This window comes from Dendrobates tinctorius, unplaced genomic scaffold, assembly GCF_039654945.1.
Source record: "Dendrobates tinctorius isolate UK_male_01 unplaced genomic scaffold, ASM3965494v1 ptg000173l, whole genome shotgun sequence".
NCBI lineage: Eukaryota > Metazoa > Chordata > Amphibia > Anura > Dendrobatidae > Dendrobates > Dendrobates tinctorius.
In genome coordinates this window covers 3,427,229-3,443,571 of record NW_027361840.1, presented here as the reverse complement: position 1 = coordinate 3,443,571, position 16,343 = coordinate 3,427,229, and positions in this window count along the sequence as shown.

The window sequence follows — 16,343 nt, the reverse complement described above, 5'->3', positions numbered from 1 at the left end:
TGCGCTCTTATACTCCACTCATACCCAGAGCTGCACTCACTATTCTGGGTTCTTATACTCCACTCACACCCAGAGCTGCACTCACTATTCTGCGCTCTTATACTCCACTCATACCCAGAGCTGCACTCACTATTCTGGGTTCTTATACTCCACTCACAACCAGAGCTGCACTCACTATTCTGCGCTCTTATACTCCACTCACACCCAGAGCTACAAACACTATTCTGCGCTCTTATACTCCACTCATACCCAGAGCTGCACTCACTATTCTGGGTTCTTATACTCCACTCACACCCTGAGCTGCACTCACTATTCTGCGCTCTTATACTCCACTCACACCCAGAGCTGCACACACTACTGTGCGTTCTTATACTCCACTCACACCCACAGCTGCACTCGCTATTCTGCGTTCTTATACTCCACTCATACCCAGAGCTGCACTCACTATTATGCGTTCTTATACTCCACTCACAACCAGAGCTGCACTCACTATTCTGGGTTCTTATACTCCACTCACACCCAGAGCTCCACTCACTATTCTGCGTTCTTATACTCCACTCACACCCAGAGCTGCACTCGCTATTCTGCGTTCTTATACTCCACTCACACCCAGAGCTGCACTCGCTATTCTGCGTTCTTATACTCCACTCACACCCAGAGCTCCACTCCCTATTCTGCGTTCTTATACTCCACTCACAACCAGAGCTGCAAACGCTATTCTGCGCTTTTATACTCCACTCATACCCAGAGCTGCACTCACTATTCTGGGTTCTTATACTCCACCCACACCCAGAGCTCCACTCACTATTCTGCGTTCTTATACTCCACTCACACCCAGAGCTGCACACACTATTCTGCGCTCTTATACTCCACTCATACCCAGAGCTGCACACACTACTGTGCGTTCTTATACTCCACTCACAACCAGAGCTGCACTCACTATTCTGCGATCTTATACTCTACTCACACCCAGAGCTCCACTCACTATTCTGCGTTCTTATACTCCACTCACACCCAGAGCTGCACTCACTATTATGCGTTCTTATACTCCACTCACACCCAGAGCTCCATTCGCTATTGTGCGCTCTTATACTCCACTCACACCCAGAGCTGCACTCACTGTTCTGCATTCTTATACTCCACTCACACCCAGAGCTGCACTCACTATTCTGCGTTCTTATACTCCATTCATACCCAGAGCTGCACTCACTATTCTGCGCTCTTATACTCCACTCATACCCAGAGCTGCACTCACTATTCTGGGTTCTTATACTCCACTCTTACCCAGAGCTGCACTCACTATTCTGCGTTCTTATACTCCACTCACACCCAGAGCTGCACTCACTATTCTGCGTTCTTATACTCCACTCACACCCAGAGATGCACACACTATTCTGCGTTCTTATACTCCACTCACACCCAGAGCTGCACACACTATTCTGCGTTCTTATACTCCACTCACACCCAGAGATGCACACACTATTCTGCGTTCTTATACTCCACTCACACCCAGAGCTGCACTCACTATTCTGCGTTCTTATACTCCACTCACACCCAGAGATGCACTCACTATTCTGCGTTCTTATGCTCCACTCACATCCAGAGCTGCACTCAGTGTTCTGCATTCTTATACTCCACTCACACCCAGAGCTCCACTCACTATTCTGCGTTCTTATACTCCACTCACACCCAGAGCTGCACACGCTATTCGGCGCTCTTATACTCCATTCATACCCAGAGCTGCACTCACTATTCTGCGTTCTTATACTCCACTCACACCCAGAGCTGCACTCACTATTCTGCGCTCTTATACTCCATTCATACCCAGAGCTGCACTCACTATTTTGCGTTCTTATACTCCACTCACACCCAGAGATGCACATACTACTGTGCGTTCTTATACTCCACTCACACCCAGAGCTGCACACACTATTCTGCGTACTTATACTCCACTCACACCCAGAGCTGCACACACTATTCTGCGTTCTTATACTCCACTCACACCCAGAGCTGCACACACTATTCTGCGTTCTTATACTCCACTCACACCCAGAGCTGCACACACTATTCTGCGTTCTTATACTCCACTCACACCCAGAGCTGCACACACTATTCTGCGTTCTTATACTCCACTCACACCCAGAGCTGCACACACTATTTTGCGTTCTTATACTCCACTCACACCCAGAGCTGCACACACTACTGTGCGTTCTTATACTCCACTCACACCCAGAGCTGCACACACTATTCTGCGCTCTTAAACTCCACTCACACCCAGAGGTGCACACACTACTGTGCATTCTTATACTCCACTCACACCCAGAGCTGCACACACTATTGTGCGCTTTTATACTCCACTCACACCCAGAGCTGCACTCACTGTTCTGCATTCTTATACTCCACTCACACCCAGAGCTACACTCGGTATTCTGCGTTCTTATACTCCACTCACACCCAGAGCTGCACTCGCTATTATGCGCTTATACTCCACTCACACCCAGAGCTGCACTCGCTATTCTACGTTCTTATACTCCACTCACACCCAGAGCTGTACTCGCTACTCTGTGTTCTTATACTCCACTCACACCCAGAGCTGCACTCGCTGTTCTACGTTCTTATACTCCACTCACACCCTGAGCTGCACTCACTATTCTGCATTCTTATACTCCACTCACTCCCAGAGCTGCACTCGCTATTCTGCGTTCTTATCTCCAACTCTTTTATTTTACAAAATTATCAAAATTACACTCAGAAACAAACCACAATACATAAACTAAAGAAAACCAACATAGACATAAAATGTGCAAAACATGCGCAAACAACTGAAAGTCCAAATCCTTTCCTTGTCCCCCACTGAGCTCGGCAGCTTAGGGTCCCCCAGCAGGAATCCACTGAAAAGAGAATACAAAGAAACATAAACCCCTCTCCCCACTCTCACTCCATTCACCCCCATTCACACCTCACCGATTTTACTGGTTTACTATTTACAATTTTACTATTTACAAAAACCAAACGAAAATAACCCTTTCCTGGCCCTCCGCCTTGAAAAAAACAAGAACTCTGCCACTTTGGCCGACAAACCTTACCTCCTATTACACAGCAAAGATTTTTTTTTTTTTTTTTTTTTCCCCCACACATGGCAACAAGTTCGCAGCCTTTTTTCCCACCACCTTGCACCGCAGGTCCTACAAGTTTGTAGCCTTGTCACTGCAAAATCTGGTCCACGAAAGTTTATGGCCTTTTGATTCCACACGAAAACTCTTTCCAGGGTCCGCAGAGTCTACTTCTCCTGCCCTGCTCCTTTGCTCCTTCATGTTGCTCTTGGCATCCGGTCATCCATCCACCACCCCCCATGCACCCCCCTCCCAACCTGACTACACCCCATCCACACATTCTAACTAAAAAAACAAAAAAAACGTGTGTTATATGTTTTTCCTTTTACCAAAGCACAACCAAAAGACATTTTCCAAAACTCTCAATACCATCCCATCTACTTACGCATTAATATACAAACTAAACACAGCATTTGCATACCCAAGGCCCAAGTTTGGCACCTGTAAGCCCAATATCCATTATATGTCCTGTTTTTAAAACAAAAAGCTAAGGTGGCATGCACCAGCCCACCACCAGGAAAACGGGGTTCTAGAGGCTCCATCCCTCACTAACACATTCATCCTATCCCTCAAGAACTAAGACTGTCCCTACTTCTGTCCCTAAAAAAGAAACCTGTCCCTATCTGTCCCTACCTGCCCCTACTCTACCTAACTTATCATAACTAACTCTCTATCTGTCCCTCAGTGCCTGTCCCTCCCTGTCCCTATCTGCCCCTACTTCTGTCCCTAACACACCCAGTGAAACTTATGCTATCCCTACTGTGACGGGAGTATTCTCCAGAGCAAGGAGGGACAACAGGCCTGGGAATAATCCAACAGATTTATTGACCAAAAAACAGGAACAACACGAAGGTAATTTGCAGAGTCCCAAAATAAGTCCACAGGAAACTGATTCGGGGGCACCTCCCGACAATCCTTGTGCCAGATCACAAAACCATAGTCCTTTAAGAGTCCCAGAAATCCACCACGATCACACAGAGGCCGAAGCTTCCTCAGACAGCCTCATCCTTCTCTTTTAGCATCCAACTCACATCTCATCTTAAAGCAAGAATGTATTGTCAGGGCTCCTGGGATCAGTCCATCTGAAGGGGGGTAGGGGTCACACCTACTATTCAATGGTTTGGTCCATCAGAAGATTCTAGAAATGTAAGGGCTCCACTTAGTCTACAGGATGTGTATTGTAGGTTATCTTCTGCTTAGGAAAACAATAGCCAAAGTTCCACTAGCTGTTGACACAAGCCTAAATTAGATTATGGTCCAGGTACATCACAAGACATTGCAAGTATTGGGGGAAGGAGACATGGTTAATTTACAGCAAATGAATCAGAGGAAAGTTAAATGACCTATTATACAAAATACAGGACAGGGCAAGACTACAAATCATGACACCTACCCTCATTCACACGGAGCTAGCTCTCCCTTGAGTGCGTTTTTAAAAGGAGAGGCCTCTCCAAAGCCAAGAGGCCTTCCTCACACCCAACCTTTCGAACTCCAAAGAACGGACCTTCACCAGGTCACCCAAGATGTTTCCTACCACCTCATCCCTTGGGAGGGTTTTTTTCCGCGTCGAAACTAGGCACCGTGCATTCCAAGTGTGGAACCTAACCGCTGCACTGACTAGGAATAAAGTGCACGGGTCCCGGCCACCCAGGGATCTGAACGCTCCATAGGCCCATTCAGCGTAGGAGAGGGACGCCAGCCGCGGCCAACGTATGGAAGCACCCACCCTGTTGTAAACCTCTGCATTAAAGGGACAATGAAGCAGGAAGTGCTCCATGCTTTCCAGCACGTCGCCACACTCCTCACGAGGGCAACCCCGGTCATCGGAGTTCCTGCACTTCAAGTTGTCCCTTACATACAGCCTCCCGTGGAAGCAATGCCAGGTCAAGTCCCATAACTTCATGGGGATCCGCTTAGAATTTAAAAGCCCCAGCCCGACCTCCAGATCCCGGCCTGGGCAATCCTTAAGGGCCAGGGGCTTCTGGAAATGGGTCAACAGGACCCTCCTGTCAAGGCACTGCCTCGACATGGTCCTGATTTCCCACATTCCCAGACCCCACCGGCGGATCACCTTCAGAACCGGGGTAGCATAAGCCGGGAGATGCCCATGAGGTGTGCGTAGGTCCTTCACCCGCCCTCCTGTCTCCCATTCCTGGAAGAAAGGCCAAAGCCAACCCTTGCAGGAGACTACCCACGGAGGAGCCCTCTCTAGCCAGAGGTTGGAGATGTTAGTCTTAAGAAAGGTGTTTACTAGAAACACCACCGGGTTGACCATACCCAACCCGCCTAGTCTCCTCGTACGGTATGTAACCTCCCTCTTGATTAGGTTAAGCCTATTCCCCCATAACAATTGGAAGAACAGGCTATAGACCCACGTCCAGAGAGGTTCCGGCAAGATGCACACACTGCCCAGGTATATCAATAAAGGTAGCAGATAGCCTTTAGCCAGGGCAACCCTTTCCCTCAGGGTTAAAGACCAACCCTTCCATTGGTCCACCTTTTGGGCTGCGATCTTAAGTCTGCCCTCCCAATTTTGCTGGGGGTAGTCCCCGGGGCCAAATTCGATGCCTAGAATTTTGGCGGTGGCCTGGGGCCCTGGAAGGGTGTCCGGGAGATCAAAACTAGGATCTCCCCCTCCCAGCCAGAGACTTTCACACTTATCCCGGTTGATCATGGACCCGGATGCCTCCGAGTAGCGCACTACCTCCGACATGACCCAGTCCGCCTCCCCTCTCGAGGATACGAACAGGGAAACATCATCGGCGTACGCCACCACCCTCAGAGAGGAGCCAGAGCCCGCCCGGTCCATCCCGACTCCCGCCAACGGTCCACGATCTACCCTCCTTAAGAAGGGATCGATCGCGAACACGTATAAAAGCGGGCTCAGCGGACAGCCCTGACGGACCCCAGAACCCACCTCAAAAGGACGACCTGACCAACCGTTAACCAGCGGAAAAGTCTCAGCCCCTTGGTACAAGATCTCTAACCATTTTACAAACCTCCCAGGCAGACCATACCTCAAAAGGACGGACCAGAGGTACTCGTGGTTGACCCGGTCAAAGGCTTTCGCTTGATCTAATGACAGCAAGTACCCCTTCCAGTGACCTGCCCTACCCTGCTCCACTGCCTCTCGGACACCGAGCACAGCACTAAAAGTACTGCGGCCTGGAACAGAGCAATGCTGGGCCCCTGAAAGGAGCCGGGGTGCAAACTTCACCAGCCGATTAAACAGCACCTTGGCCAGAACCTTCCGGTCCGTATCGAGAAGCGCTATGGGACGCCAGTTCTCGATTCGGGACGGATTCTTACCCTTTGACAGAATAATGAGGGCTGACTTCCTCATTGAGCCGGGAAGAGTGCCCGAGGAGAGACACTCATTAAAGACCCCTGTCAAGAGGGGGACCAAGGAGTCCCTAAAAGTCTTATAGAACTCAGATGTTAAGCCATCCGGACCTGGCGATTTCTTGAGCCGAAGCCCATCAATGGCCAGTCTCACTTCCTCTTCCCTGATTTCTTCTGCCAAAACACCAAGAGAGGGGTCACCCCCTGGCTCAGGGACGGCTTCAGCCAGGAAAGCCGACATCCTGTCCCGATCCAGATCCTTCTTTTCCAAGAGGTGTGAGTAGAAGGATCTGACTACCTCCAGGATCCCTGATTTGGATCTGTTCAGGGACCCCGTACTGTCGATCAGTCCTGTCACCATCTTACAATTCACTGACATCTTACAGTTTCTGTAAGGGTCGGGCGAGCGGTACTTCCCGAAGTCCCTCTCAAAAACCAAGGATGTGTGCCTATCATACTGACACCTCTTGAGCAAAGATTTCACTCTGGAGATTTCCTCTCGGTCACCTCCAGTCGAGACAAGCTGCTCGAGTTTCCTCCCCAGAGCCTGGTACAAGCGGTGCCTGTTCAGACTCCTGAGGCTCGAGAGCTGACGGAAGAACCCCGCCACCCGCTTTTTGAAGATCTCCCACCACTCTGACTTACTACTACAGAGATCCAACAGCGGTACCTGGCTCTGAAGAAAATCCTCGAAGGATTGTCTCACCTCCGCTTCTTCCAGCAGGGACGAATTGAGCTTCCACAGCCCTCTTCCCATCCGAGGAGTCTCTGCAACATTCAGAGAAAAGAAAATTAGACAGTGATCGGAGAACTCCACCTCAACGGCGGACACAGCAGAAAAGATGGCGTCCTCCTTCAAAAAAAACCTGTCTATTCTAGACCTACAGCTACCCCTATGGTAGGTGAAACCTCCGTGACCTGGGGTGTGCCGGATGTGGGCATCCACCAGGCGAGCTTCACTGGCTATGCTATTCAACGCGACGCTATCATAAGCCAGGCGATCTCCGGGACCCCCCCGGTCACGGGACCTCGTAATGGTGTTGAAGTCCCCACCGAAGACCACCTGTCGGCTCGTAAAAAGAAAGGGCTTGATCCTCAGGAAGAGACATTTGCGGTCCCACTTGGACTGCGGGCCGTAGATGTTGATGAGCCGGAGCTCTTGTCCCCTCATGAAGACATCTAGGATCAGGCACCTCCCCATTTCCAACTCAGTAACCCGTCGGCATTCAACTGCTGCAGTCTTAAAAAGGACTGCCACCCCGCTATACGGCTCGGCCGCAAGAGACCAGTATGAGGGCCCGCACCTCCACTCCCTCCGTGCTTTATAGATGGCCCCCATGTCTGTTAGTCTGGTCTCTTGCAAGAATAAAATTTCTGCCTCAATCCGGGAGAAAAAATCAAAGGCCGTGAAGCGAGCCGCATCTGACTTAATGCTGGCGACATTAATAGACGCCAGCGTCAACGGGGCGAGTTCAGCCATCATGGGTGATCGAGTTGGATGGCCAATTTCTTCCCTACCCCGCTATTACCTCCTCCTGGGGAGGGGTCAGACACCTTCCTTTTCAGGGAAGCTCCCGACGTGTCCATCCCACCCCCCTCGGTGTCCTCGCCCCCGGGTTCCAGGTCTGTCCCCCCCTCAGGAGGAGCAATGCCCCCTGAGGGACGGACTCCGCCATCCCCTGAAGGACCCCCCGGTGTTGCCCCCGGCCCAGTACCCTCGTCTTGCGGTTCATCATCTGAACCTCCGAGGGCGCTGAACCGGTTGGAGAGTCTGATCAGTGGGGGGTCAGCGGGCCCTTCCGTATGCACCCTTGTGGTCGGGGGCGGGGGGGACTTTGAAGGCTTGTCAGCCTTCCTCCCCACCGCTTTGCGCTTGGCACGCCTGGTTTTGCCACCTGGTGCTGTAGGCTGCTCTTGGACATCCTCATCAACACTTTCATACTGAGAGGAATTGTCCGAGTCAGCCGCTTTCTCCTCTCTCTCCATCCTCCTGATCTCCTCACTCACCGCACTCTCCCCCAGGGCCTCAGAGGCTTTGGCCACGGGCCTGGAGGGAGGAGCAGGCATCACCCCGGTTGCCCGAGGCTCCACCTGTCCCTTACCTCCCTGGCGCTTTTCCTGCCTCCGCTGGTACGTGGGGCCCCTTGCAGCATTGCCCTTCCTCACTGGCCCCTCAGCCCTTCCCCCTTCGCCACCACCTGCCACAGCAGAAACAGCGCCACCGGGGGTTGCCCCCCCGCGGTCTCCCCCCACCGGGCCTGTGGCGGCATTAGAGAAAGAGCGAGGGAAGCGGCTGAGAGGGTGACCCAGGTCACCACACAGGTGGCACCGAATGTCTTTGCACAAGGCAGCCAGGTGACCTACCCCACCACACAACGCGCACTTCTGCACCTTGCAGTTGGCGCTGAAGTGAGTGGGGTCGCCGCACTTGTGGCAGACCTTCGGTTGCCCCTGGTAGAAGACCAGGATCCTGTCCCTTCCCAGGAACGCCGAGGAAGGGATGTGGGTGACCGTGCCGCCGGAAACCTTCAATTTGACCATGAAGGTCCAGCCCCCCGACCAGATGCCAAACTCGTCCCTGTTCTTTTTTGGGACCTCGGTGACCTCCCCGTAACGGGAAAGCCACGTCATGATGTCCACGCCTGCGAGTGACTCGTTACATGTAACCACGGTCACTCGCTTGACGGAATTTTGGCGAGACACCGCTTGAGCCACGAAGTCTCGCCATCCGGGCTCTTCTCGCACCAGCTCGTAGTTTGACCAGAAGAGCTCAAGCCCCTCTGGCCGCACGAAGCTGACGTCGAAGAAGCGGGACGCCGAAGGGTGTATCAGGGCAAAGATGTCATTCGCCCCGAAGCCCATCTTAAGGAGGAGCTCCACCACCTTGCTCCTAGGTGGACAAGCTTCACTGCCCCCCCACCTAAGACGGACCACATTCCTTCTTGGCGGCCCCTGCCCGGCTGTGGGGAGAGACCAAACAGTCCCTCCCTCCCTTTGATTTTGGAAGGCTGCTAGGCCATATCTCTCTATCCAGAAAGACAGGTCCACTGTCCTCCCCTCTACCATGATCGATCTTTCTTCCCTTTGGAGGGCCTCCAGGAAACGGCGGTGCAAACCGCCGTCCCCGGAGCCCGGAGGCGAGGAGACCCCCCGGAACCACCCCGACCCCCAGCCGCGACCCCCGCATAATTACGTTGGGGCCTCGCGGCTGGGGGGGCAGACGGGCCAGCCCTCCCACCACTACCACCACTTGTGCCAGCACCCTCATTCATTCTCCCGTTCACTCTTTTATTATTTCCACTCGCTCCGGCACTCACTCCAGCATTTACTGCCACATTCACACTCACTCCCTCATCCATATCGCTCACATCACCATTTATGTCCTCAAACAGCTCTTCAAAAATATCTCCTATCTCACTCCCACTCTCACTTCCAGATAGACCACTATTTACATTAGCAGACTTGGTGTTGCAGTACCCCTGCCTGCCTGCTGGGGGCCCTGACTGGCCAGTGCTCTGCTCCTTGGAGCTGCTGGCACTGCTCCAACTCTTGTCCAGGAGTGCCGCTGCCCCTTTAAATACCTCCGAGCAGAGCGCACTCACTACGCCCTGCCCGAGCCTGGGAGCAGCAGCAGCTCCTGGGTTCTCTGGCTCCAATTTTTTTTCTTTTTGCGGTGTCTTTGCATTGAGGACAGGGACGGCCACTGCCACCGCACCCTGCCCTCTGCTGTTCACCCCCGCCGGCTTCCCAAGGAGCGCCAGAGCCCCCGCACCACCAGATGGAGGTAAGCGGGCTGGGGACCCCGACAACTCCCTACCGCCTTTTGGGGGCACTATGCTGCTTGAGGGGGTAGGCGGGACAGGAGGCAGTGGGTCCGCCAAGGCCACGCCCCCCACGCCGGCCGCAGCCACCCCGGGCAGAGCAGTGACCCCTTGCGAGGCCACTCCCCCCCAGGTGACGTGGGCACAGCGGGCGGGACAGCGGCCGAGGAGGACACGCCCCCCCCCGCATGCCGCAGCCTTTGCAGGCTGGGCAACACTCGGGGAGGCCACGCCCCCCTCACGGACCGTCACTGCGCCCCTGAACCCACCACTTGATGTTGGCAGGGCTGGCCACTCCCCCTCGTCGCCCAGCGGCGGCGGTGCCCCCAGCACGGACCCTTTTTGGGTCTACGCGCTGGGGACCCCGCTCTTGCCACGGGCGCCGTCAGAGGAGCTACCAGCCCCTTGCATTTTTTTAGCTGCTGCTTCACAGCAGCCTCCACGCCCTTTCTAGGTCTCTGGACCCCCATAAGTGGACCAGACTTAACGGACCCGTGCGTGGGGGATCCAGAGACCCCAGCACTCACCGCCGGAGGTGCGGTCCTGGCTGTACCCGTGCTGAGCGCCAGGCCAGCACCCCCTGCCACCGGGGACTGAGCCCGGACACCACTACTGCCAATACCGCCAGCGGCTGTTACACCAATGGCACCAGCACCGACCTCCATGTCGCTGCCTGAACCCTCACCGCCACCACCAGATGTGACGGTAAGGCCCAGGCACACATCACTCTGCCTGCGCCCCCGCTGCGGACCCACCACAGGGCCCGAGCCGGGGTGGGCAGCGGGTTCCATACAGCGGGACAGAGGGGCCCCGGAAAGAGGGACAAACATAAGTTTGTCAGCCACGGTGTTTTTTGGCTTGCGCTTGTTTTTTTTCTTTTTCCTCTTTCCGGTTGCCTCGTCCTCAGGGCAGACCTCATCCCCAAAGAGCAGTGTGCCAAACCGCTCTGGGGACTCGATCTGCCTCACCTGTTGTAGGACGAGTGTAAAATAATGCATATCCTGTAAAATACTCAGGACTAGTTACCAGATAAAAATATAGTGGTTTATTTGGTTTCTTCCATCAAAGAAAGGTTATTACAGAAAAACAGGTGAATAAAAATAGGTGAAAGAGAAATTGTCCATTAGATCATGTTCTGAGATCCCACATGGCAAAAGCAACATGTATTCTTCTTCTCTCCGAGATCCTGAATAGCAAATGGCTGCTGTGTCTCAGTTCGGCTTCTCACATCGCCGTCAAGTAATATACCAGCTGTTATGTCATGTCATCTTGCGTCTGTCTCTCATGATGGTGAGGGAAGAAGAGGAGCGACCTCTACAGTTAGCCATGAATTATATATGTCTCCTAAAGCACGTGGTCTCTACATATATGGAGCTGTCTTTCTACCATGAGCCAAGCTTAAAAATAGCCTATGTCATGTAAGCTAAAGCATTCTACAGAACTGGGTCTTATAAGAAATTAACGGATTATTAATATTTAACAATTCCCCCTTTTGAGGGAGACAGACATTAATTGGAACCCTCAAATATAACAAGATCTTCTTTCTTCTTTTCTTCTTCTTTGACAAAATAATTTAATATCAATAATAATAATAATAATAATAATATCAGATTACCGTTATAAGTACTCAATGACATAATTGATGTGAATTCATGTTATGGTAAGCCGTGAACAATATTCATATAAAATATGTATAATTATACTTCCCTAAGTCTAAATTGAAGCATCTCAGGTCCAGTCATCATCATCTGATGTCATCTGGTCTTCATTTTGATGTCTTCTGTCTTCTTCTTGGTTCTTTTAAAAATACAGTTTTCTTATAGCATATAGATGTTGTAGGAATTGTGTGGTGTATCAAATGAAAGTCCATAAATTCAAATGTTGATAAGAAACAAAGTCTATAGATGAAATGCAGCTTTAATATCTGTGCAGTGTCATCTTTAAAAACCTGGGCTTACATTGGCTCGCCTTGGATATTCTGGAATCCTCCATCGGTACTGGTCTTTGAACAGGTGTGACGTCTTTGGTCAACAAAGCAAGGGTTAAAATGACTCTTCCTTGCTAAACATAGCACCATAACCAGTCCTTGTCCTAATGCACAGGACATATGTCAGGGTTGTAGCTTCCTGATAATTACCTTCATTGTTCACCAGCTTTCATCGAAGCTTTTCAGGTGATTGAAAACCTCTGGAACTTGATAAGAACGTGATAACACCGTTCATCTCAGCATCATAGGATCATCGTCCTCTGGTTGTCAGGTTAGACACTTTAATTGTGACTGTCGGTGGTGGATACTGCACTTGTGACTGTCAGTGGTGGATACTGCACTTGTGACTGTCAGTGGTGGATACTGCATTTGTAATTAACACAGTCTATTACTCAGTAATCATAGCTTTGTTACCTTCTGGGACTTCTGGATCGCGGCATTCTTCTTCTTGCAACTGATAAAAATCAATGAAGTTTAGAAATGTGAAAAGTCTTTATTAACATAATTTCAGTATCTTGCTTGAAGTCTTCATTCCCTATTCTATACCAAATCTGGTAATTTCCCTATCCCATAATATCACAGCGTACCATAGCAATCAGTAATATCCATATAATTATTATCAGAATTTGTACTGTATATGGATTTCAATATTTGAAATAATAAACCAATAATAAGTGATAATACATTATTATCCATTTTTTTCATGTGATAGAACATTTTTATGTCATAGGTGTAATTACCTTTTTCAACCCATAGGTGTCACTGTGTTTTATGTAACCAGTGTTTTCATCTTTATTAATAAGGAATATATTTATTATACTAATAATATGTAGGAATGTATAGCCATGAACCAAAATAAGAATATATGAGTGAGCGAATGAATGAATAAAAGAATTGTTGCATATAACTCAGAAGTGAAACATTTTCTTAGTAATAGAACCATATAATTGCTATATTTAATGAAGCAATATTCTCAGTAGATATTACTTTACTAAATATTGGTGAAAGAATTAAAAATAATGAAAAATAAGAATAAAAATAAAAATAAGAATAAGGCCTTTATGTTGATGCAGAGTAGTTATGTCTTCAAATTATGCAACTTTGCATGTAATTCCTCTTAGTGTAAAGAAATGACTCTTTATAATACTTGTTATTATACCCAATACTTATACCATTGTACCTTATTAATATTTTTTCCTATTAAAATGTGTGAAGAAGAAGTATTAATCAAATGTGATTATGTAGTCAGGATAAAAAACATATTTTCCCCCTTAATACCAAAAAATATTGTTTCATGAAATAATTCATTTATCAAAACCAAAATTAAAAATAATTAATGTATAAATTATGTGAATTTATACTTGCTTATACCATTATTTGTCTGAAGATGTGTAACCATCAAAATTAATTTGAATATCATAAAATTATCCTTTGGAAAAATTAATTTAAATGTAGTTTAAGATTAACACACTTGGACAGAGAAGGAAGGTCCACTATTCCCAGATGCAGCTGGTGAATACCAGGCTCTGTGCTGGTGCCTGTTTAAAAGAGCTAAAGCTGATAAGGAAAGAATAGATTTTCTTCCTAAACTATTTTCTATTTTGTTGTGCGATTGCACTTATCCACAATTAACTAAATCAAGAAATAATAATTACTATAGAAATATAGAAATATATGTTTGTATAGATAATATTTCATTATGTATCTTAATATTCTAATAATTTCCTAAAGATAAAAGCTTTGGGGGTTTTTTTTTTTTTTCTTTCTCTCATGCATTCAGGATCCTGAGGTCTCACAAACGTATCACATTACTCGCTCAGCAGCTGCTCATACACTCAGTCACTGTCACTCAGACTGTGTCACATATTAAGTTTAAACCAAATACCTCACATACGAAGGTGTGATGAATACACGTATTTTAACCCAAATTATCCTAATTATCAATGCATTGTAAACTATTTCAATTTAGTCTCTTAATATTTCTTTGAATATTCCCCAAATACACATGACATAAATATATGTATAGCTATACTTGACATTTAGGCCTGGAAAAAAAATTCCATTGCTTTGCAAAAGTTGAGACCCCCTTTAAAATTCTTTTCCTAAGGAACAGGGACATAGTATACTGGTCTGGTATACTTATTATTAGAACAAGGTTGAAATTTTCACCTGTTGAGGTTGTCATTCAAACCATGCAGTAAAAAAGCACACACCCAGAACATTTTAAAAAGCAATTGGTTATTTCCTTTTAAGGGTTAGATATATAAAATCATGCAATTATTGCAACTTCCTGTGTAAATAAAGGCATAAATCCTTGGAAGAGAATTTTTCTCGATTAAGTCCTGCTTTGAAATGAAAATTCTAAGGAAACATAAAAAATAAGGTTAATATCATATTCATATTCTAAATATTATTACTGATGTAGATTTTAATTTTCATTAAAAAATACAGTTCTACTATTTCTACTTCTACAAACACTCTATATATATACTGTATGACTATGTATATATCCACAAACCATAAAACTACAGGATTATACTCTATAACTCACTAATTGTATAACACTGTTACACAATATATATTACTTTTTCTAGCCAATTCCTACACCCATACTTATTTCTCTGCAAAAAATATCCTGAAAGGTTCTTGCCATTTTAAAGCTGATAGATTCTTGGAGCAGAGTATTCAGTTTACAGGCCATGATGTCACTCACCACCTGTTTCTGTCTGTTAAATTCGGCCATCTTTGTTACAGAAAGAAAATCAGCACTCATCATTTTTCTTAATTCCATTTGTGTCTTTTCGGTGTTCTTTTGCATCATTCCATATGGCTTATAACAAACATGTGATCTCCTTTGTACTTCATATATTTGGGGAAAACTCATTTTAGAAGGTTTTGCTAATACAGGCTTCTGATAAGATTTTACTCTGCCTGTCTTTCCAAAATTAGCACAATTTACTTTCCTTTCACGATTCTCGTGTTTCCTGGCAAAATCAAGAAATTGCGCACATTCAAACAATGAATCTTTTTGTGACGCAATAACACGAGATGCAGGATTTAGAAACCAAAATTTGCTTACAAAACTCCTTATGAGGGACGGTGTTTTGACATTCTCACTCAGCATTTTGTACAAACGTTCATATATGGACATGAACGTAAAAATACATTCCTTCCGACCAATCCTTAATTTTTGAAGAATATCAATATCTGGATGATTTTCATTTGATGAACAAAAAATGAGAATTTTTAATCTGTCTTTATCAGTTAAATTCTCATGTGTTTCACCAGATACCTTTAAAGACAATCTCCTAGCAAAATTTACAGGGATCCACATTTTGAACAACTGATTCTTCTCCTCGTTAGATAAATCAAATTTTCCAGAACAACTTTCAAAGATCTCAGAGTTTCTATAAACATCTATTTTGTTGTCATAAGCAGGAATTATTTGGCATATCTTTATCAAATTCTTCCTCACGCTACTTCGGATTTGGGCCTGTGAGTCTTCTATTTTTAGTGGTACGTCTTTCCCTTGTACGTCCTCTACGTCAGTTCTGAAGTCTCCTCCTACTTCTCCATCTTGTTCCACGTCTGCAAGGTCACCTTCAATAGCTGCTACTACTTGTAACTGTTTCTCCACATTACAGTGAATCTCGGGAATATCACTATCCTCTACACAATCATTTTTAGATTTCTCTGACACAGATCTATGAAATATATCTACCATCTGTAGAATATTTTTTAATCTCTCTCTTTCTCTATTGAAAAACTTAGAATCTAACCTCTGATTCTCGAGTTCACACTCGGCATATAAACTTAACCATAAAACTTCTGAATTAGAATTGTCTACAGACTTAAATTTCAATTTACTCTGCTTAGCAAGACAATTAATGACATCCATTTTATCTTACCTTGAAATGTCTCAGCTCCTTTGATGGACAACGCTGGGTTCCTGTCTTTACACGTCTGGCTTAGGTCTGGTACTTTTGGCACTTGTAGTACTTCTCAATCTATCTGGTACTTCTTACTTCTAGGTTCTATGTGATTCTTGTAAGTAGTGGAATTCCCGATAACTTGCACATA